This window comes from Eleutherodactylus coqui, chromosome 5 (genome assembly GCF_035609145.1).
Source record: "Eleutherodactylus coqui strain aEleCoq1 chromosome 5, aEleCoq1.hap1, whole genome shotgun sequence".
Classification (NCBI taxonomy): Eukaryota; Metazoa; Chordata; class Amphibia; order Anura; family Eleutherodactylidae; genus Eleutherodactylus; species Eleutherodactylus coqui.
In genome coordinates this window covers 252,162,091-252,186,866 of record NC_089841.1, presented here as the reverse complement: position 1 = coordinate 252,186,866, position 24,776 = coordinate 252,162,091, and the positions used below count along the sequence as shown (strand labels likewise).

The 24,776-nt window shown below is 45.7% G+C and overlaps 1 long non-coding RNA gene across 1 annotated transcript in view; it reads right to left on the bottom strand.

Annotated features, from left to right (window-relative positions):
• Nucleotides 1-273: 273 nt before the first annotated feature.
• The window catches only part of LOC136627093 (uncharacterized), a 41,445-nt gene continuing 16,942 nt past the window's right edge, over nucleotides 274-24,776 (bottom strand). Inside the window, exons 2-3 of the long non-coding RNA XR_010792752.1 lie at nucleotides 9,118-9,213; nucleotides 274-379 (exon numbers count right to left, since the gene is read on the bottom strand). This is a non-coding gene — a long non-coding RNA (uncharacterized lncRNA). The remainder of the gene's footprint in view (nucleotides 380-9,117; nucleotides 9,214-24,776) is intronic.

The following is a 24,776-nucleotide window of genomic DNA, read 5'->3' as shown; positions in this document are numbered from 1 at the left end:
TATCTTGTGAAAGTGCAGCTGCAGTTGGGGCTACCAAACAACTATCTCATCTATGACATACCTATACAGAAGAAATCTATGCTACATATGTTGCATTAAAAATTGAGTGATGTCCTTCAATTGAAGAGACTAATAATAAAGATAATGAAACAGACAACAGGAATAGAGGAACAGGAGGAAGAAAAGGAGGAGATAAGCTGAAACACGGTTATGTAATCATATCTTCGGTGTTTTATACCTCTCTAGTGTCCTATATGTTATTTCTTTGTGTTCCTACAGAGAATTGAATCTGCCGTTTTCTCAGTGCATAGTATATAGAACACAGCAAAAAAGCTAGATTCCTCCCAGCTCAGGAAAAACTGAACATCATAGATACAGCCTGCAGAGAGGAAAATAATGATAAGTGGAGGATAAAAGTCATATAGTGGCCAGAAATTGTGTTATTTGTCATGTACACACAGCAGCCTATTTTGAAAAGTCATGTGAAAAGTCAGGTATGCTTTAAAGGGATTTTACTTGACTAAGATATTGATGACCTATGCCCAGGATAGGCGATCCTTATCAGTATTCTTTATGGGTAACCCCTTTAACCTGGACATAATGAGTGGAGTTGTGTTTAGCAATGAGTTAGTCAAGATTGCTTTTCTATAGACATCAATAGACATACAGTATAGAGATGAGCGAGCACCAAAATGCTCGGGTGCTCGTTATTCGGGACGAACTTTTCGCGATGCTCGAGGGTTCGTTTCGAGTAACGAACCCCATTGAAGTCAATGGGCGACCAGAGCATTTTTGTATTTCGCCGATGCTCGCTAAGGTTTCCTTGTGTGAAAATCTGGGTAATTCAAGAAAGTGATGGGAACGACACAGCAACGGATAGGGCAGGCGAGGGGCTACATGTTGGGCTGCATCTCAAGTTCACAGGTCCCACTATTAAGCCACAATAGCGGCAAGAGTGGGGCTCCCCCCCTCCCAAAAACTTTTACTTCTGAAAAGCCCTCATTAGCATGGCATACCTTAGCTAAGCACCACACTACCTCCAACAAAGCACAATCACTGCCTGCATGACACTCCACTGCCACTTCTCCTGTGTTACATGCTGCCCAACCGCCCCCCCTCCCCCCCACAGCACACACCAAAGTGTCCCTGCGCAGCCTTCAGCTGCCCTAATGCCTCACCACACTCATGTCTATTTAGAAGTGCGTCTGCCATGAGGAGGAACCGCAGGCACACACTGCAGAGGTTGGCACGGCTAGGCAGCGACCCTCTTTAAAAGGGGCGGGGCGATAGCCCACAATGCTGTACAGAAGCAATGAGAAATAGAATCCTGTGCCACCGCCATCAGGAGCTGCACACGTGGGCATAGCAATGGGGAACCTATGTGTCACACACTATTCATTCTGTCAAGGTGTCTCTGCATGCCCCAGTCAGACTGGGCTTTTTAATTCATAGACACAGGCAGGTACAACTCCCTATTGTGAAGTCCCTGTCGACCCACAGCATGGGTGGCTTCCTGGAACCCACCGGCGGTACATAAAAATATCCCATTGCATTGCCCAACACAGCTGAGGTAGTAATGTCGTGCTTAATGCAGGTGGGCTTCGGCCCACACTGCATGCCCCAGTCAGACTGGGGTTCTTTACAAGTGGAAACAGATGCATTTATAATTCCCTGTGGACCCACAGCAGGGGTGGGTGCCAGGAAGCCACCGGCGGTACAGAGAAATATCCCATTGCATTGCCCAACACAGCTGAGGTAGTAATGTCGTGCTTAATGCAGGTGGGCTTCGGCCCACACTGCATGCCCCAGTCAGACTGGGGTTCTTTACAAGTGGAAACAGATGCATTTATAATTCCCTGTGGACCCACAGCATGGGTGGCTTCCTGGAACCCACCGGCGGTACATAAAAATATCCCATTGCATTGCCCAACACAGCTGAGGTAGTAATGTCGTGCTTAATGCAGGTGGGCTTCGGCCCACACTGCATGCCCCAGTCTGACTGGGGTTCTTTACAAGTGGAAACAGATGCATTTATAATTCCCTGTGGACCCACAGCAGGGGTGGGTGCCAGGAAGCCACCGGCGGTACATAGAAATATCCCATTGCATTGCCCAACACAGCTGAGGTAGTAATGTCGTGCTTAATGCAGGTGGGCTTCGGCCCACACTGCATGCCCCAGTCTGACTGGGGTTCTTTACAAGTGGAAACAGATGCATTTATAATTCCCTGTGGACCCACAGCATGGGTGGCTTCCTGGAACCCACCGGCAGTACATAGAAATATCCCATTGCATTGCCCAACACAGCTGAGGTAGTAATGTTGTGCTTAATGCAGGTGGGCTTCGGCCCACACTGCATGCCCCAGTCTGACTGGGGTTCTTTACAAGTGGAAACAGATGCATTTATAATTCCCTGTGGACCCACAGCAGGGGTGGGTGCCAGGAAGCCACCGGCGGTACATAGAAATATCCCATTGCATTGCCCAACACAGCTGAGGTAGTAATGTCGTGCTTAATGCAGGTGGGCTTCGGCCCACACTGCATGCCCCAGTCAGACTGGGGTTCTTTACAAGTGGACACATGTAGGTTAAACTCCGTGTGCACCTACAGCATGGGTGGCTCCCTGGAACCCACCGGCGATACACAAAAATATCCCATTGCATTGCCCAACACAGCGGATGTAACGTCAGCTGTTATGCAGGTGGGCCAAAAATTCATTTGATTACACTGTAGGCGAGGGCCCACAAAAATTGCTGTATCAACAGTACTAATGTACATCCAAAAAATTGGCCATGGCAAACCAAGAGGGCAGGTGAAACCCATTAATCGCTTTGGTTAATGTGGCTTAAGTGGTAACTAGGTCTGGAGGCAGCCCAGTTTAACGAAAAATTGGTTCAAGTTAAAGTTTCAACGCTTTTAAGAGCATTGAAACATATAAAAATTGTTTAGAAAAATTAGATTAGTGAGCCTTGTGGCCCTAAGAAAAATTGCCCGTTCAGCGTGATTACGTGAGGTTTCAGGAGGAGGAGCAGGAGGAGGAGGAGGAATATTAGACACAGATTGATGAAGCAGAAATGTCCCCGTTTTGGATGGTGAGAGAGAACGTAGCTTCCATCCGCGGGTGCAGCCTACGTATTGCTTACGTATCGCTGCTGTCCGCTGGTGGAGAACAGAAGTCTGGGGAAATCCAGCCTTTGTTCATCTTGATGAGTGTAAGCCTGTCGGCACTGTCGGTTGACAGGTGGGTACGCTTATCCGTGATGATTCCCCCAGCCACACTAAACACACTCTCTGACAAGACGCTAGCCGCAGGACAAGCAAGCACCTCCAGGGCATACAGCGCGAGTTCAGGCCACGTGTCCAGCTTCGACACCCAGTAGTTGTAGGGGGCAGAGGCGTCACGGAGGACGGTCGTGCGATCGGCTACGTACTCCCTCACCATCCTTTTACAGTGCTCCCGCCGACTCAGCCTTGACTGGGGAGCGGTGACACAGTCTTGCTGGGGAGCCATAAAGCTGGCAAAGGCCTTGGAGAATGTTCCCCTGCCTGCGCTGTACATGCTGCCTGATCTCTGCGCCTCCCCTGCTACCTGGTCCTCGGAACTGCGCCTTCTGCCACTAGCGCTGTCGGATGGGAAGTTTACCATCAGTTTGTCCACCAGCGCCCTGTGGTATAGCATCATTCTCGAACCCCTTTCCTCTTCGGGAATGAGAGTGCAAAGGCTCTCCTTATACCGTGGATCGAGCAGTGTGTACACCCAGTAATCCGTAGTGGCCAGAATGCGTGTAACGCGAGGGTCACGAGAAAGGCATCCTAACATGAAGTCAGCCATGTGTGCCAGGGTACCTGTACGCAACACATGGCTGTCCTCACTAGGAAGATCACTTTCAGGATCCTCCTCCTCCTCCTCAGGCCATACACGCTGAAAGGATGACAGCCCAGCAGCATGTGTACCCTCACCAGTGGGCCAAGCTGTCTCTTCCCCCTCCTCCTCATCCTCCTCATGCTCCTCCTCCTCCTCCTCAACGCGCTGAGATATAGACAGGCGGGTGCTCTGACTATCCAGCGACATACTGTCTTCCCCCGGCTCTGTTTCCGAGCGCAAAGCGTCTGCCTTTATGCTTTGCAGGGAACTTCTCAAGATGCATAGCAGAGGAATGGTGACGCTAATGATTGCAGCATCGCCGCTCACCACCTGGGTAGACTCCTCAAATTTTCCAAGGACCTGGCAGATGGCTGCCAACCAGGGCCACTCTTCTGTAAATAATTGAGGAGGCTGACTCCCACTGCGCCGCGCAAGTTGGAGTTGGTATTCCACTATAGCTCTACGCTGCTCATAGAGTCTGGCCAACATGTGGAGCGTAGAGTTCCACTGTGTTGGCACGTCGCACAGCAGTCGGTGCACTGGCAGATTAAACCTATGTTGCAGTGTCCGCAGGGTGGCAGCGTGCGTGTGGGATTTGCGGAAATGTGCGCAGAGCTGGTGCACCTTTTCGAGCAGGTATGACAAGTGGGGGTAGCTTTTCAGAAAGCGCTGAACCACCAAATTAAACACATGGGCCAGGCATGGCACGTGCGTGAGGCTGCCGAGCTGCAGAGCCGCCACCAGCTTACGGCCGTTGTCACACACGACCATGCCCGGTTGGAGGCTCAGCGGCGCAAGCCAGTGGTCGGTCTGCTCTGTCAGACCCTGCAGCAGTTCGTGGGCCGTGTGCCTCTTCTCTCCTAAGCTGAGTAGTTTCAGCACGGCCTGCTGACGCTTGCCCACCGCTGTGCTGCCACGCCGCGTGACACCGACTGCTGGCGACGTGCTGCTGACACATCTTGATTGCGAGACAGAGGTTGCGTTGGAGGAGGAGGAGGAGGAAGGTGCTTTATGGGAGGAAGCATACACCGCCGCAGATACCACCACCGAGCTGTGGCCCGCAATTCTGGGGGTGGGTAGGACGTGAGCGGTCCCAGGCTCTGACTCTGTCCCAGCCTCCACTAAATTCACCCAATGTGCCGTCAGGGAGATATAGTGGCCCTGCCCGCCTGTGCTTGTCCACGTGTCCGTTGTTAAGTGGACCTTGGGAGTAACCGCGTTGGTGAGGGCGCGTACAATGTTGCGGGAGACGTGGTCGTGCAGGCCTGGGACGGCACATCGGGAAAAGTAGTGGCGACTGGGAACCGAGTAGCGCGGGGCAGCCGCCGCCATCATGCTTTTGAAAGCCTCCGTTTCCACAAGCCTATACGGCAGCATCTCTAGGCTGATCAACTTTGCAATGTGCACGTTTAACGCTTGAGCGTGCGGGTGCGTGGCGTCGTACTTGCGCTTGCGCTCAAACTGTGGCACTAGCGACGTCTGGACGCTGCGCTGAGAGACATTGCTGGATGGGGCCGAGGACAGCGGAGGTGAGGGTGTGGGTGCAGGCCAGGAGACGGTAGTGCCTGTGTCCTCAGAGGGGGGTTGGATCTCAGTGGCAGGTTGGGGCACAGGGGGAGAGGCAGTGGTGCAAACCGGAGGCGGTGAACGGGCATCGTCCCACCTTGTGGGGTGCTTGGCCATCATATGCCTGCGCATGCTGTTGGTGGTGCCTCCCCAGCTGATCTTGGCGCGACAAAGGTTGCACACCACTGTTCGTCGGTCGTCAGGCGTCTCTGTGAAAAACTGCCACACCGTAGAGCACCTTGACCTCTGCAGGGTGGCATGGCGCGAGGGGGCGCTTTGGGAAACAGTTGGTGGATTATTCGGTCTGGCCCTGCCTCTACCCCTGGCCACCGCACTGGCTCGGCCTGTGCCCACACCCTCACTTGGCCCTCCGCGTCCTCGGCCGCGTCCACATCCTCTAGGCCCACCCCTACCCCTCAGCATGCTGTATTACCAGTGATTTGATTTCCCAGGCAGGAAATAAATTGGCGCAAGCCTGCAGGCCAAATATAATTTTTTCGCTTTTTTGCAAAGGGAAGGCCCCACTGCGTATATTCAATGAACAATACGTTTAATAACTGTGGTGTGGCCCTGAAAAAGTGTCACACAACTTTAGTGTAGCAGAGTTATTAACTCTAGCAGAGCAGGTATTTGCCAGTCAGGAAAGACAATGGCGCAAGCCTGCAGTAAACCGTAGCTGGTTGCATCTGATTTTTGTACGTTGTCCATGCAGCACACACGTACACGGAGACCTTAGGACTGACACAGGCAGGCCAAATATAATTTTTTGTCCTTTTTAGCAAAGGGAAGACCCCACTGCGTATATTCAATGAACAAGAAGTTTAATATCTGTGGTGTGGCCCTCAAAAAGTGTCACACAACTATAGTGTAGCAGAGTTATTAACTCTAGCAGAGCAGGTATTTGCCAGTCAGGAAAGACAATGGCGCAAGCCTGCAGTAAACCGTAGCTGGTTGCGTCTGATTTTTGTACGTTGTCCACGCAGCACACACGTACACGGAGACCTTAGGACTGACACAGGCTGGCCAAATATAATTTTTTGTCCTTTTTAGCAAAGGGAAGACCCCACTGCGTATATTCAATGAACAAGAAGTTTAATATCTGTGGTGTGGCCCTCAAAAAGTGTCACACAACTATAGTGTAGCAGAGTTATTAACTCTAGCAGAGCAGGTATTTGCCAGTCAGGAAAGACAATGGCGCAAGCCTGCAGTAAACCGTAGCTGGTTGCGTCTGATTTTTGTACGTTGTCCACGCAGCACACACGTACACGGAGACCTTAGGACTGACACAGGCAGGCCAAATATAATTTTTTGTCCTTTTTAGCAAAGGGAAGACCCCACTGCGTATATTCAATGAACAAGAAGTTTAATATCTGTGGTGTGGCCCTCAAAAAGTGTCACACAACTATAGTGTAGCAGAGTTATTAACTCTAGCAGAGCAGGTATTTGCCAGTCAGGAAAGACAATGGCGCAAGCCTGCAGTAAACCGTAGCTGGTTGCGTCTGATTTTTGTACGTTGTCCACGCAGCACACACGTACACGGAGACCTTAGGACTGACACAGGCTGGCCAAATATAATTTTTTTCCTTTTTAGCAAAGGGAAGACCCCACTGCGTATATTCAATGAACAATAACTGTGTTGTGGCCCTGCCTACACAATTCTGTCACTGTAGTATCAATGGAGGGTGCAATGCTCTGCACAGACGATTTTTAGAAAAAAAAAAATATGCAACACTGCTAACAGCAGCCAGCACAGTACTGCACATGCTTAAATTTGGCCCTAGAAAGGACCGTTGAGGTTCTTGAAGGCTACACTCACTCCTAACACTCTGCCTGCCTATGCACCACTTCTGTCCCTAATGCCGGGTGCAATGCTCTGCACTGCCGATTTTGAGAGAAAAAAAAAAAAAAACACTGCTAGCAGCAGCCTGCACACAGGTAGATGTGGCCCTGAGAAGGACCGTTGGGGTTCTTGAAGTCTACACTGACTCCTAACGCTCTCCCTACAGCAGCACCAGCACGATAGTACTTTCCCTCAGCTAACTCACAAGGCATGTGTGGCGAGCCGCGGGAGGGGCCGACTTTTATACTCGGGTGACATCTGATCTTCCCAGCCACTCACAGCAAGGGGGTGGTATAGGGCTTGAACGTCACAGGGGGAAGTTGTAATGCCTTCCCTGTCTTTCAATTGGCCAGAAAAGCGCGCTAACGTCTCAGAGAGGAAACTGAAAGTAACCAGAACACCGCGTGGTATTCGTTTCGAGTAACGAGCATCCCGAACACCCTAATATTCGCACGAATATCAAGCTCGGACGAGTACGTTCGCTCATCTCTAGTAGTGTATATGAATCAATATTTCTTTCAATATAGAATGTCAAGAAATTCCCCCTAGTCCTACTATATTTCCAAGTCAACCTAATTTGGAGTGAATTCCCATTAATTCTTGAGAAATTAGTCTAGTTGTGACCATGAACCCTGCCAGATGAACAGAATGTCATCTGTGAATTGGGACCATGAGATAACAGTATCATATCCATGTAAATTCTGGACTATCTTTCTCTGCTAAACCCCGAGGGCTAAGTTGTCATACGAGGGCACACAAGTTGCCCTTATTATCCTTACCTCGAGCTGTAGGAAAAATCATTCCTTAAAGGGGTTGTCTCACGAAAGCAAGTGGGGTTACACACTTCTGTATGGCCATATTAATGCACTTTGTAATATACATCGTGCATTAAATATGAGCCATACAGAAGTTATTCACTTACCTGCTCCGTTGCTAGCATCCCCGTCTCCATGGATCCGTCTAATTTCGCTGGCTTCTTGCTTTTTTAGACGCGCTTGCGCAGTCCGGTCTTCTGCCTGGTGAATGGGGCCGCTCATGCCGGAGAGCTGGTCACCGTGTCGTCATCGTAGCTCTGCCCCGTCACGTGCTGCCGATCAGCCAATCAGGAGGCTGGAATCGGCACACGTGACGGGGGGAACCACGCGATGACGCATAGAAGGGGGCGGAGCCAGAACGCCGCTGCTGCCGAACAGACCCGAAGGCAGAAGACCCTTCTGCGCAAGCGCGTCTAATCGGGCGGTTAGACGCTGAAGTTAGACGGAGCCATGGAGACGGGGACGCCAGCGCAGGGAAAGTAAGTGAATAACTTCTGTATGGCTCATATTTAATGCACGATGTATATTACAAAGTGCATTAATATGGCCATACAGAAGTGCTGAACCCCACTTGCTTTCGCGAGACAACCCCTTTAAAGACAAAAAAAAATTCTGTCAAGTAAAGAAATAATAAAATCAAAAAACTCAGAATCCAAATTCACTATTGAATATTCAGATTGGTCATGGCTCATAGAAATATACATTCAAGTATAACTTCTAATATAATTAATTAATCCGGCTTTTTAGCACATTTTTTAAACAATAACATGTGAGCAAACAGCTTCAGGTCTTTATCATTACAAAGTAATCAACTATCATGGATAAAGCATTAGGAGAAACAGTCACCACCTTATTCAATGCGAAGACAGAAGGCAAACTAAAAATATGATTCAAACCAACCTTATAAAAAAAGCTCTGCAATTCTTGTTCAAACATAAAGCAATCTAATATAATAGCCCCTTCTCAAGTACAGATTATTGTGATACAGATTAACTAATAAAACAAATATTAACAACTAAATTCCCCCTATTACCTTGGAAGGAGTCTGTACCTGGATCGGTTCTCTTTCAACTTTTGCCACCCTTCATGATACGAGGATAAGAAACTTTTGGTGGAGTTCAGCTGTGTCCTAAAAATTGCAGAAGACATACTGCTGAGGACTCTCTAGTAAAGGATGGAAAATCATAAGAAGTATGATGCTGTTTGTCAAAACCCCAACCCATTAATCTCTGAGGATCAAGCAATCTCCAGGGTCTCCCCAGTTTAATCTATAGTCTTCAGCATTCCTCATATTTTTGTCTCTTAATAATTTCTGTAGATTTACGAAAATCGATTAATGACTTAGCGGTCTTATCCTTCATTTTCAACCTCTCATCTAAAAAGTATGAATACAGTTGGGCTTCAATAGAGGCGATTATGTGGGAAAAGGAGTCAATAGATTTTTGTAAATATCCTATTGTTGACAATATCAGATCAAAAGGACATTTGTTAATGAAAATCTCAAACCGATCACTAAGCTCTTTATCTTAAAGGGGTTGTCCTTCAAAATAAAGTTAAGCTAAGCACTTCTGTATGGCCATATACATGCACTTTGTAATATACATCGTGCATGAAATATGTGCCATACAGAAGTTATATATTTACCTACAGGCACCCCCGTGTTGGCGTCCCTTTTGCCCTGGCTCCGACCAAAGTCCTCTTCTCCTCACAGGAACCGCTCTTGCGCAGTCTGCATCTTCTGTCTTGTGGACGCGCCTCTCCAGCGTGCTCGCGCGGTACAGGCCATCTGCGCATGTGCAGACGAGCTGTAACTTCGCGTGAGCGCGCCGTGTGCCTATTCTTCTACTTGCCTTGGACAGGAGAAGAAGCAGGAGCGGGAGCCAACGCGCACTACTGGACTAGCAGACCCAGGTGCCTTACCCGGAGCAGTGACCAGGTAAGTGAGGGGTGGGGGGGATGACTGTTGGGGGCTAGCTGGTGACTGTCAGGGGTCCAGGGGTGACTTTCGGGGCGTTGGGAGACTGTCGGGCCCTAGAGTGACTGCGGGAGTCCGGGGATAAGTGTCGGGGCCCTGGGGTAACTGTCGGTGGCCCTGGGGTAACTGTCGGAGGCCCTGGGGGTACTGTCGGGGGCCCTGGGGGTACTGTCGGGGGCCTTGGGGTTACTGTCGGGGGCCTTGGGGTTACTGTCGGGGGCCCTGGGGTTACTGTCGGGGGCCCTGGGGTTACTGTCGGGGGCCCTGGGGTTACTGTCGGGGGCCCTGGGGTTACTGTCGGGGGACGGCGTTGGGCACCAGGGCCTAGCTGGGGAGCAGGGGACTTGCGGTGCTTACCTGCGTCAGCGGTGGCCCTGGTCGGCGTCAGCGGGGTTCCTGGTCGGCGGCTGCGGCTCCTGGTCGGTGGCTGCGGGGGGTCCTGGTCGGCGGCAGCGGGGTGCCTGGCCGGCGGATGCGGGGGTCCAGTCGGCGGCTGCGGGGTCCGGTCGGGGCAAAATGTCAGGGAGAAACAGCTGCTAGCTGACTCCTCCCTCGGCCGGCCTCTCATCTAAGTGAGCACCCTCCTCCTCCCTCCTGCACGTGGTGCCGACCAGCCAATGGGGTGGCTGGAATCGGCATTACATGCAGTCCTATGGAGCGGAGCAGAGGAACAGAGAGGTGCACCTTGGTAAAGGACGAGCGGCGCCATCTTGCAAAGGAGAATTTTATAAGTTGATAAAAGGGCATCCAGGTCAGTGGAAATGATTTTTTTAAACGCTTTACAGGGCTATTGTATGCCGTTTGATTCACATGGGGGACTGGGCAGAAAGAAAAATTTTAGTTTTGCCGCGGGACAATCCCTTTAATGGAATAAGGTAGGATGTAAATGAGAACATAAGCCATCAGGTATACAATTAGTCTTGTAGTATTCCATTAAAGTGCTACAATGTAGCTGTTATACAGTGGATATAAAAAGTCTACACACTCCTGTTAAAATGCCAGGTTTTTGTCATGTTACAAAAAATCTAACAACGATGAATCATTTTAGATTTATTTCCACCTTTAACGTGACCCGTTATCTCATCTGTACAATTCCATTGAAAAACAAATTGAAATCTGTTAGGGTGGAACAATAGAAATAAAACTTAAATAATATGGTTGCATAAGTGTTCACACCCTCTTATATTTGGGGGTGTGGTTGTGCTCACAATTAGCCAATCACATTTAAACACATTAAACAGTAGTCAGCACTCCACTGCCATTATTTACAGGGATTCTGATTTCCCCCAAATAAAGTTCGGCTTTTCTAGTAGGATTTTACTGTCATTTTCTTAGTTGCGTTTTTCAGCAAAAGCCGTGGTCAGTAAAGAGCTTACAACACATCAAAGGGATTTGATTGTTGAAAGATCAAAAGAAAATTGGTCCTGAAGGCCAAGAGGCCTACAGCAACATTAAAGGAACTGCAGGAGTTTCTGGCAGGTACTGGTTGTGTAATCATGTGACAACCATCTTCCGTATTCTTCATATGTCTGGGCTGTGGGGTAGGGGAGGCAAAAGGGGAGCCTTTTCTAACAAAAAAACATCCAAGCCTGGCTATTTTTCACTAAAACCAACATCATGTTTACCAAAAGGATGTGGAAGAACGTGTTATGTCTGATAAGACCAAAGTTGGACTTTACGGCCATAATTCCAAAAGGTATCTTTTGTGTAAAGCGAACACAGCACATCACTAAAAGAACACCATACCCGCAGTGAAGCATTGTGGAGGCATCATTATGCTTTGGAGCAGCTACTGGAACTGGGGGTTTAGTCAAGGTGGAGGCAATTATGAACAGTTCCAAATATCAGTCCATTTTGGCACAGACCTTCAGGCCTCGGCTAAAAAGCTGAAAATGAAGAGGAATTTCACATTTCAGCATGAGAACAACCCAAAGCCAGCCTCCAAATCAACAAAAGAATGACTTCGACAGAAGAAGATCAAAGTTTTGGAATGGCCCAGCCAGAGTCCAGAACTGAATCGCATTAAAAATCTGTGAGTGACCTGAAGAGGGCACTACACACGAGATGCCCTCACAATCTGACAAATTTGGAGTACTTTTGCAAGGAAGAGTGGGAAAAAATTGCCAAGTCAAGATGTACCATAATATTTTAGTTTTTCTTTTTAATTGTTCCGCCCTAAAAGATTTCAGTTTGATTTTCAATGGAATTGTACAGATAACGGGTCACAGTGAAGGGGGGACTAAATCTAAAATGATTCATCTTTGTTGGATTTTTTTTTAACATGACAAAAGCCTGGCATTATAACAGGAGTGTGCAGACTTTATATATCCACTGTCTTCTTGACTCCCTTTCAAAGTCCCTTGTTTTCAACTCTGCACCAGATAACAAGAAATCCCTTTGTAAAGTCACTTTCACTTTGGAAATAATGTCTGTAGCTGTTGCTTCATCCCATAAGAAAATACGTGAAGTGGAGGACATTATTTAATTTTTGTTCAATAAACCCGCCTTGGCCTTTTCCACCATAATCGGGTACTTTGTCTGTTTATTGCTTAAACATAGTTTTATGGTTGTACAATTTGTGGATAGATGCTCCTGAGCTGCCGTAATCAAAGCTTGTTCTGGTTCATCAGATACCATGCTCTGTGTCTTAATCCAACCGCACGTGGGGGTCCCCCACATGGTCTTACTCACTTCGGCTCTCAGTTTGTGCTATGGCTTGCATTAGGCAGATTTACATTCCATCCATTTTCAAACAATTAACGAATGATTTAAAGGGGTTTTGTCATTAAAAAAAAATCCTATACTCACCTATTTCTTCACAGGCAGACTTCTTACGGCCTCTTCTCCTCCCTTAGCCTCTGCAGTGCCCCGGATCACGTCTCCTCCAGCCAGGCGGCTCTCATTATTCTTCCTGCAGGTTAGTAAAGGTCATATCCCTGTGATGTAGCGTTTACTGGCTAGGAAGGAATGCTGATCTATTGCAGAGACAGCACGTATGAGCAGTCTCTGCAATAGCTTGGCACTCCCTACTAGGCTGTGAACTAGTGACATAGGAAGGAAGGAGATTGCCTATGAATGTATGTAATGTCACAGGAAGCAGAAGAATCAGCGAGCTGGAGTTGAGGTGAACCCCCATCCCGGGGCAACAGGAGAAGATAGGTGAGGTAAAGATCAGGTAAGTAGACAGACGGGAGAGGCATAGGTAAGTATAGTTTTTTTTTAATGACAGAGCCCTTTTAAGTAAATTATCCACAGTTCCTGTTGAGTGGTTAGCACTGTTGCATTGTAGCCTTGACTTTCTGGATTCAAATATGACCATGGGCAACATCTTCATGAAGTTTGAATGTTTTTCTTTAGATTGGTTTCTTCTGGATACTCCTGTTTCTGCCCAAACACCAAAAGCATGCTGTTAAATTCGGAATTAAAATTGTTAATCCAATGGGAACAGAAGCTATATAAATGACTAATATCCACTCCAATTGCATTGGCATATAATATGTTTTATCAATAAGTGTGAACCCTTGGGCATAAAACAGTTATCAATTGACTTATAACATTAAATGACTGTTACAGTCCATAGCAGAACGCTGAATTGAATGTACAAGCAATTGTGCTTTGAGTTTTGTGCGACTGCTGCGTGTCTTGTCATCAGTGTGTCTCAGCTGAAAAGGTCATGGACCTATAATGTAAAGAGCACCGAAGAATCTGGCATATTGGGGGGATCAGAATAAGAATTATCCCAGTTATAACAGACACTGGTCAACTTTACTATACAAAATTGGTTCAACTTTAACATCTCATTTTAGCGATCTCCTAGTATGAGGCATACTAAGACTATCACTACCTAAAACTATTACTGGATTTGCTTTGTATTGAATGTATATAATGATATATATATATATATATATATATATTCATAAAATGCCCAAAATGTGAGGCTCTTCATAGTGACCACCTTAAAGTGTCCGGGAAATGACACAAAATGTCCAAAATTGTGTTATATAGTGAGTACAAACAAGTATGAGGTAATGTCTGCAACACAAGAACAAATATTTATCTGCCAAGCAGATTGGACATGAATTGAAAGTTAGCCAAACATGGGTGGAGACGGGGAGTGGAAGGTTCTGCTTGTTTTATTTAGAAGGGAAAACAGACTCATGGATGTAACTAGTATATTTACTACAGTGTTGCATCAACAGGTCTGTTTGGACATAGCAAATAGAACAGTCATATCTACAACTGATTTAATATTTTTTCTATCAGTAAGTTCGATGATGTTTTTGATATGGGAAAACAAAAGGCATTTTATACTAATACAGGTTTAGGAAATCAATATTTCATAGAATGCAAAGCTCCTCCTTCCTGTTAATTACGGCGCACCTCCCACTTTAAACAGGGTTTTCTGGTGTGCACCAGAGAATATATGCTGCACGGACTTCAAAACTCAATATTCAGATTCTAGGTCAGATTCCATAACTCAGATCTGAAAACTTAGATCTCAGGTCAGAACATATACAGTATTTTTTAACTATACGATGCACCCGACTATAGAAGTGTCCAGTTTTATACAACCTTCTAATTAGATCTCTCATTCACTCCCTACATTCAATCACTTGAGCACTCATGCCATCCGCACCTCAAAAACATCTTGAGAATATGTCATTTTCTTACTATGGAAACAACAAATATACTTATCTCTCTCATCCATAAAGCTCTCCACAGTGGTTCACCACACTATATCTCTTGCCTCATCTCTGTCTACTACCCTATTCATGCTCTTGATTCTGCTAATGATCTTACATTAAGTTCCTCCATAATCCAAACCTACCATTCCCATCCCCAAAACTTTTATAAAGCTGCACCAGTTCACTGGAATGGACAACCCCAGAGAATCAGATTCACCAACAATAACCATGGTTTTAAGGCTTTCCTAAAACTCTCTCTTTAGAGAGACCTATCCCCTTCCCTAATTTAATTCTCTTCTATTTACCACTCTTCTTCATTTTCCCTAAAAGCCTAACTATGCCCTAATCTTCACTGAAGATTTATATATCCAGCTACCTTCACTTGGAGATGTTGAGCGTTTCAGAAAATGCATATGTGCCACACTTCCAGAATCGGTGCATGCACATGGTGGACGCACCATGTAGAGCAGGGCACGTTACTGCGCATGCATTGATTTTGCGAATGTGGTACATGTGGATTGTCTGGAACACACAGCCTCTCCAGCTCAAGGCAGGTTAATGCTTAGCAAACAGGGTGTGGTTAATGGTAATGGAAGGGGAGAGATCCTGAACCAGTCCAGCAAGTGAACCGCCCATATGTTTATCCCATCTCTTATTGTGGAATGATGTAGGCTGCTATCCTTCAAATCTCTTCTCTTATTATCTCATGTCATTTTTTTTCAGGGTAATAGATAATTGAGATAATCACTTTGGAACTGTTGGTTCTTACTCTGAAATCCAAAACTGAAATTATTGTTTTCTTAATTATGAAGATAGATTATCATAACTACATTTATTTTCTCTAAAGAAGTCTGAGGGAGCACTTAAATAAATATGTAAATGATCACCATAAAAACTGAGTTAATAAATTATTCTTTTCGAGGACCCAACATAGAACATGGGGTCACTGCTCATGGCTAGATGAAGTGCAATTTCATCCCAAAATTCAAAAATATTACTTTACTATTTGAATTGCGAGAAATTAAGTTAAGAAACATGCTTCCACAAGACTTGGTAATGGCCAAAACACAATATACAGGACTACTTGGTAGTAATGTTAAGTGTTGATACACGGATCTGTCCAATTCCTGGCAGCAGTCAGGAAGGAATTTCTTTATATCAAATTGGGCCTCTGCCATTTAAAAAGTGGTACTGACCTTGCTCTAGATCGGCTAGTGTTACGCTCTTGCAGGCCATGTGTAAGATATTTTTTAGCTAGAGGGGAGAATATACACTTAAGGCCGGACTCAGAGATCACCAAACAGACCAAATGAGAACCACACTAGGGGGATTCAGGCTTCAGACACTACAGAAGATGGAGTTCAGACCACAAAGACATGAGTTCAAGCATAAGACACTATATCTGATGGAGTTCAGACCAAACAGACATAAACCAAACAAAACAGCCAAATACTTATCAATGTACTAATACAAGAAGGCAGGCAGAATTACCAATAAATTCGAGGTGCTGGTTAATATTTTGTCCAAAATACACAAGCTCACAAGCCCATGTCACAGGTCCTTGTTATCTCCTGAGTCTCTACACTAACATAACTAAAAAGCAGAAAAAAAAGAATCCTGCCTAAAAGCAGAGGCGATTGTCCTGATAAGGATGGCCCCACATAAGGACCTAAGGTCTGCGACTCAGATTTGTCTGTCTCCTGCTGTTTCTGGCAGATGTGGGAGTCATCCTGCTTTCCCTGTAACTTAAACTGCTGCATACCTCTTTCCAGCACTTCAATGGTTATCTGCTCTAGTGCTCCTAGCTCAGCTGTAGGGTATTGGTTATTACTTCCCTATTTAGCTGAGCTGGGAACCCTCCCTCTTTGCCTTAGTGTTGTTGTGTGTATGCCTCTGACACCCAGCACAGGTCTTGTCTCTGTCTTCTTATCTGTGCTTATCCTGTATTTTATCAGTTCGTTGCCTTGGCTTGCTGCTCTCCAGTCTTTGTACACCTCCTGTCTTGTATCCCAATTGCCTGTTCCTCAGCCTTGTCCATAGTTCTCCTTTTGCCTTCCCGTCCCTGCACAATTCCCTGTCCAGTTCTGTGTCTTTGCTGTATACAGTGATGTGTTCAGTGTCCAATCAGGGTTAGTCAGGTCCGAGAGGAAGACCGTGGGGCTGTTCTTATCAGGGCGCTTACCCCGTTTCTAGGCAGGGTTGCCCCTCATCTCCCTGACTAGTGAAGGGCAAGGTTTTCCATCTATAGTGCTCCTCACCGATCTGTTTCTCATTTCCTGGTACCAAAGCCTCTGATCACCAAGGGTCAGCTGCTAACCTTGCCTAGTTGGTTCTACACCAAAACTGGTAGATTGTGTGGATTGATCCAGCCAGCCAAATCAACTGCAGCAGCAATAATGTGTTCCTAGAAGTATATAGTACTATAGCCCCATGATGTATATAGCCCCATGAAGTATATAGCCCCACGATGTCGCAGCTAGGATTTGTAAGTATAAAAAGTGTTGAATTGGATGGACTTCAGTATTTATTCAATCTACTGTTGTAAAATAGTAACATAATATGTTAGGCCGGAGAAAGACATATGCCCATCTAATTGACCCTCCCAATGTTGATCCAGAAGAAAGCAAAAAACATCCTAATGGGGTAGAAGCCAATTTTCCTCATTTAATGGAAACATTTCCTTCCTGACTTCAAGTAACTATGTAACAATCTCTGACATGGCAATACATTAAAACCAAAATATAATCAAATCATATTTCAAAAATCAAATCCATAAATGTGTTTAATAACAGTTTTCTAAACTATAAAGCAAATAACATTAGAACCCCCAGAGTTTTACTTTAAATCAGAGGCAAATACAATCTGTTGTGTGGTGTATTTTGTGAGTAAGCTCCACAGGACAATCGCTATCCTAATGTTTTATACATCTATAATTAGTTTGGAAAGAGCTGCGGTGCGTACTTATTGCATTAATATCACACTGCTCGCCTGCGGGACTTTTTTTTCAGCTATCCTATTTTTGTTAAAGGGTTTACTTCCCCCGTGTTTAAGACTAGGCTATTCTTTTCTGTAATATTTGCATGCTTTCCTCATTGCTTTAACTGAGGACATTTAAATGATTTAGGATTATGACATTTCATTGTCATTTTCTTAGCAGTTGTCCTTTCTTGGGTATAGCATATCCTATATTAACCCCTTGCAATCCAATTTTGCATTCAGGGTTTCCTAGGGGGCTTTCTCTTTCTGCCATTATACAATGGCGCCATCTGCTGGCTAGAGCCAGTACTGTGGTATGTGACATGCCGCAGAGGCCCCTGACAACAGAGTGGCCAGTAATCTACAGTAAGAATACCCTGCCGGACGTCTTCAGACATCGGAGCTATACAGGCGTCAATCAGAATGTCTTTAGACGTCAGACAGTGGATTGGAAAGGGTTAAGTGTATGAGCTAAAATGATAATGCTCTAAGTTTTCATTTTCAAGGTAACATTTTAGTGTTTAGCTTTTGGCCTCATGTCCACGGGGAAAATCAGGCCCGCTATGGATTCTCCATGGAGAATCCGTAGCGGGTCCCTCCTGCCCCGCGGACATGAGCACTGAAAAGAAGAATAAACTTACCCGCAGCGGACCGGGGAAGTCTTCTCTTCTTCACGGCCAGATCTTCTTTTTTCGGCCGGCGGATGTGCTTGGCGGGCCAAAGAAAGAAGATCCGGCCGTGAAGAAGAGAAGACCTGCCCGGTCCGCTGCGGGTAAGTTATTCTTATTTTAGGTCTCCCGCGGATCCGGACGGCTTCCATAGGCTTCAATAGAAGCCTGCGGGAGCCGTCCCCACGGGAGACCCACACCTAAATGGAGCATGGTCCAGATTTTTTCATGCTTAATTTTTTTAAAATTCACTTTTATTGACCATCTGCGGGTATTTATCTACCCGCGGGTGGTCAATGCATCCCTATGGGATGCGGATCCGCATGCGGGTGATCCGCTGCGGATTTAAAATCATATTTTGCCCGTGGACATGAGGCCTTTATCATGTATATATATTTCTTTATATAAAGGCTCATGCACACAGGTGGAGTTTTGCTACAGAGTCTGCGGCGGGTGCCTGCCAGTGGATTGCGCAGCAATGTCTGACCATAGCATACAATGAAAAAGTGATTTGTCATGCACACGAGTGGAAACCACCTGTTTGTTTGAAAAATCACAGCATGCTCTATTTTAGGGCTCACACTCACTGGCGATATGATAGCCTTGCGATGCGAGAGTGAGTGAAAACGTATGATAATAAAACCAATGATTTTCAATGGCTTCATTTTCATTTGCGATGTTTTCAATGTAATCTCGCTTCGCCAAGAAGAATATCCCCCATTGTTTTCAATGGGGCTAGCAACAGCAGCGCCGACCCCCCTGAAAACATAGGGAGTACATTGCGCTCCCCTGACACAGCTGTCACAGCTGTAGCAGAGGTCCACAATGCTATCTTATTGCTTTCAATGGGGCCGATGCTGCTGCAGCCCCATTGAAAGCAATCGGGGATGTCGCAGATTCCCCGCTGCTGCAGCTGCACCGCGGCAATGATTTTCGGGGAAGGGCTTGAAATATAAGCCCTCTCCTGAAAATCATAGCTAGCTGTAAAAAAAAAAGTAAAAAAAAAAAAAGATTAACTTGCCCAGAAGAGCCGTCAGGCTCATCTCTCCAGCCTCGGCAGTCGTCTTCTGTGTTTTGGAGGCCGGGGATTGAAAAATCCCTGCCTCCAGAAAGCGCTGCCTCTGATTGGCTGAGTGTTGTGGCCAATCAGAGGCAGCGCCCAGACGTCATTGAATGACAGCTGAGTGCTGCCTCTAATTGGCTGAGCGCTCAGCAATGGGATAGCATCGCGGACCTCTGCAACAGCTGTGACAGGGCATTCCTTCATCCCCTGCCATAGCTGTGACAGCTGTCACAGCTGTGTCAGGGAGCACAATGTACTCCCTATGTTTTCAATGGGGCTAGCACTGCTGCCGCTGGCCCCATTGAAAACAATGGGCGATATCGCTGATTCTTCTTTGCGATGCGAGGTTACAGTGAAAACATCGCTAATGAGAATGAAACCATTAAAAATCATTGGTTTCATTATCATGTGTTTTCACTCACTCTCACATCACAAGGATATCGTATCACCAGTGGGTGTTCACCCTTATAGCGTTTTCCGTGCGGGCGGCTTCCATTGGAGTCATGATGATTACAGAAGGGCCGCGGGATCCATGTCATCGCTTAGTGACAGCGCAGTGAAATCTGTATGCCACATGTGTGCTGGCGCACTGGCGGCCCATTATAGTTACTTTGGCGATCCTCTAGCCATGGCGGTGGACCATAGGTGATACCTCATCTTATGCATGTGCGCAGCATATTTGTTGTCTTTTTATCTGTGCGGCATGTTAGGTAGGACACGCCGCTGGATAGTCCCGCGAGAGTGCGTGTTATTTTTGCGCATGTGCAGATTTACATTTGGTGTTTGGACTACATTTTGGTTGGTGGCAAGGAGTACCCAGCTGGATATAGTGGCACAGTCTGATGACGTGACTGGGCACATAGCGGCCACACGCTCGCACTATCAGTTGATGGGAATGCTGGGCACACCCGGTTCTGCCTGTAGGGCTATGTAATTACTCAATAGGTTATCGTCATCAGAGATTGCCTGCATCTGGCACCTGGAACATGACATTAGGAGGTATCACCTGCAGGTATGTGCTGTTAATGACTGTGGGTTGGTGGTTGGCCAGCTTTGCTGGCTAGTGCTATATTTTAGGTGGTGGTTGTTTATTGTATATTGGCTTGATAAAGGTTGCAGTTAGCAACCGAAACGTTGTCTTTTTTACATGGACTTAATAAATATTCAGTCCCTTTTATGGATGTGAGTATCATGTTGTTCGCATGGACACCCTTAGATGGTGCTCCAGAGGTAACATATGGGCGGCCCATCCACAGTACAAAAGAAAAGACAGGTATGCAGGGTCGCCGGCAGGGGGCATGGGCGGATTCCGGGCAGTACTACCTACGCGGAATCCATGCGTGCCCGTGTGCAGGCGGCCTAACTAACATTTTACATTATTTTGTGGTTATATTTTATAGCAGCATGAAAGCTGAAGTACTTTTACTGATTTCCTGCAGTCTGGCTCCTTAACTGGTTCGTCTCACCACAGACATACTGTGCAATTAGATTTCACCAGAAAATGATGTATTATAGCAATTTGGTTCAATTATAACAAATCCAGAATTAATTACCGTATTCTTCACTTTATAAGACGCACTTTTCCCCCCCACAATGGGGAAAAAAGTCAGTGGTCCTATAAACAGAATGTGCCGAAATTCCAGCTGGCCGGCACGTTCGCATGGCGAAAAAACAATATACATCACAGAAAAAGAAATATATATATAAAACATAGAAACAGCCACTGTTTGACCAACAAAATAACCAACTAGAAAGGAAATGGGTAACAGACATGGACCATATTACATTAAATAGACAAAAAAGTTTAATATAGTTGTTAAACTGAATATACTCTGAAAGATAGAAATGCCTTTCATCTCTATGGCTAGAGGTAATCCAGAAAGCCACAAACTCCAACTTGATAAGAATCTCTACATCTTTCCCTTTAAATTTGCCAAAATTTTATAGAAAATTGGTAGAAACCAGATGGACAACATCCACAATTGTAGGGATGAGGCTAGTCCTCCAACTACGGGCAATAGTGGTTCTTATAGATGTAAAATATGACACACTATTGTCTACAGTTTCATGGCATTACATCAATTCCAGCCAACGGGAGAGCCAGGCCCGAAGTTTTGCTAATTGGATTCTGAGAGGTTTGATTGATTATAGCAAAAACAAAAGACCATAATGATCAGATCAAGCTTTCAAATATGTTTCGAAATGAAGTAAGTTGTAACTTGTGTCACTTCAGATTAAGTGACTTTAAAGAAAGAGGTTACTTGTATTTATAAATGTCAAAAAACAATAAATGGAAAGGCTATAGCAGTGTACTGTATTTATACCTCGGGAATAAGCGGTTTGGTGATAAAATACCCATTACTTCTGAACCTTCAATAAACTCAACTGATAATTCAAGTCATAGAGACCTTGCTTATAACAGAATCAAGGAGTACAGGCAATCTGATGATGACGGATTAGAGAGAAAACACACCAATTGCAAACCCAAGTACTATCATAGTAACATAATATGTAAGGCTGAATGAAGACAATGTCCATCTAGGTCAGCCTGTTTATCCTCCTGTATTGTTGATCCAGAGGAAGGCAAAAAACCCCAAGAGCAGAAGCCAATTAGCCCTTTGGGGGGGAAAATTCCTTCCCGACTCCCTAATGGCAATCAGACTAATCCCTAGATCAACCTCTACTCAACTGACCTTGAGTAAGTACTCTAGGACAAAAAATGGTAGTGGGTGGATAAATTTCATGTAAATCAGACACATTTGGTAAGCTTGCTTCCTTAGGAATTATGAGTTGCTCTGCTCTCCTCCTTAAATACATTATTGCATTACTAGAGAATAAGGGAAGAACAAAGTCAGATGGGGCATTCACAAACATGGCATCATACTTCAGAGGCCAGGATGATGGTCAAACTAAGCTTTATTGCTGAACAAGGCACACAAACTCAGTCCATTGGTTCTGGCACCAGAAGGGAACGGAACCACACAACAGCAGTATGGGTCTCTCCAGCTGGGACAACCAAAGTGAAAAGTTCACCCTCTCAGTGGACAAAGCTTTTGCAACATGCACAGCTTTCTGCGGCTCCTCACACTCTGTAACCCATACTGCCTTTATGGAGTACTTTTCCAGCACGGTAATTTCCAGGCACATCTTCTTTCCTCAATTTCTAGTATTACACTCTCCCTTAGGAAGGACACACATCGCGTGGCCACATATCACTGTCACATGACTCGCCCCACCAATAAACCAACAATATGCTTTAACAGTTATTATATATATTTAGTGTGCTGAAATATGTTCAGCCATCTTGTGCAGCAAAATGGGCAACATTTTGCAATTTTATGCCAGATCTACCACTACTCCAGATTGTGTAGTGGCCCAGCGTTAGGGCCCCCACAGCACTTATTTAGCTACTTTATGTAGAGTGTCTATGTATGTAAGTGTGTATTTTTGTACTGTCAATGCGTGTTGATTAGAGATGAGCGAGCCCCCAAAAGCTCGGGTCCCCGTTATTCGAGTCGAGCCTTCTATAAAATTCGAGGGCTCTACTCGAGTAACGAACCCCATTGACTACAATGGGAGACTCGAGCATTTTTGTATGTGGGACGCAGGGTCCCGAGTTTTTTTTTTTTCTTGGTTCGTGTTCTCTTTCTCTCCTGCCTGCCAGACCAAAAATTTGCCAATGACGCGCGCTGCGGTAGGGAGGGGCCAAAACAGGCACGTCACAGCGGGGAGGAGGCAAAAACTGGGGCGGCGTCGAACACGATTTGATGCTCATTCGAGTAACTAGCATCATCGAGTACGCTAATACTCGAACGAGCATCAAGCTCGGCAGAGTATGTTCGCTCAACTTTATTAATTACTCTATTAATTGATTTATTTGGATTGGCTTAGACTGGTCACCAAAAGGTCAATGTCTGGGATTAATCCTAACTAACTTCTCCATAATTATGCAGACTGCACCCTAACCCTCTCTGTTCTCTGTCAGTCATCCCTAGTTAGCCCTGGGATTGGGTGGAAGGTTTCCCTTTAGCCCAGGATTAGTTAGTGGGTAGGTTATAAAAAGGTCAGAGCTTGGGTGGGGTCTGGAGAGTCGAGAGTCAGAGAGAGTGTTAAAATTGGCAAACAGGGACATGAACAAATATCTCCTTATCTATGTACATGTGCATTCTGTAACATCAAATTGGGAAATGAGCACACTGCAGAGACTTACCGGAACGTGAACTGCAGAACTGAAAAATGGACATGAAACTCACTGGAAGGCGAACTCATTCAAAGGCACTGGCGTCACATCAAAGATTACTCGAACCACTAATTATTGTTTCTAAAATCCCTTGTGTGATCTCTCTAATGAGCCATCGTTCTACGCTGGCTACCACCATGACCAGGTCGGAGTTTGAATATCTACTCGGGCTATCGCTGCCAAGTCCTGCTCATTGCACTTGTAGCTACTGTAGATTTCATATATGGCACACAAGCAGCTCAAAGATGTGTCAAATGTATTAGGAGGATTGTGCCTCTTAATACACTTTGTGCACTTCATGCTAATGCAGTATTTACTTAGACCAACTTAATAAACGCTGGGTCTAAGTGAGGGCTTCTTCATTTCCGAGTTAAAGATTTCTGTAAATCTGCCTTACAGTGCTTTAACTTAAGTTCGTAGGCATTCTTGTACATAACTGGAGAGGATGGCAATGAGACATTCAATTTCAGATAGGATAGGCCTTCCTGCTTGCTGTTCTAGCTCCAAATGATTTTTTGGGATATGTTAAAAAGGCAGAAGCATTGGGGTATAATTTATAATAAAATCATGCTAATTTTTCTCTAATATTCCTTGAGCTTTTCATATTTTTGATTAATTTTTCCATATTTGACAAAGAATTTTTGTTGGTATCTTCTGTTATTCTTTCTAGCAGGAAGTAATGTCCATAATAACAATACCTTCACCTTTATCCGCTGGATGGATCATTATCTTATTGTTATATGACCTAAAACATATTCGTCTCTTTGAAGATAACCAAGATAAGATACCCTGAGTCAGAGGCGTAGCTAATGGCTCATGGACCCGGGTGCAAAAGTTTATCTTGGGGCCCCCCAACGTCTCTTAACCCTTAATGCAGAGGCATAACTTGAAGCTGCTGGGAGCCAATGCCAAACCTGCAAAAGGGACCCCAACTATAATGCTTTATTCATAGTCCTGGGCTCCCTATATGGAGAAGAGAGGCCTTATGGGCCCTCTAAGGCTACTGGGCCCGGGTGCAACCGCATCCCCTGCACCCTCTATAGTTACGCCAGTGCCCTGAGTCATGTTTGGATAAAGGGTGGCAG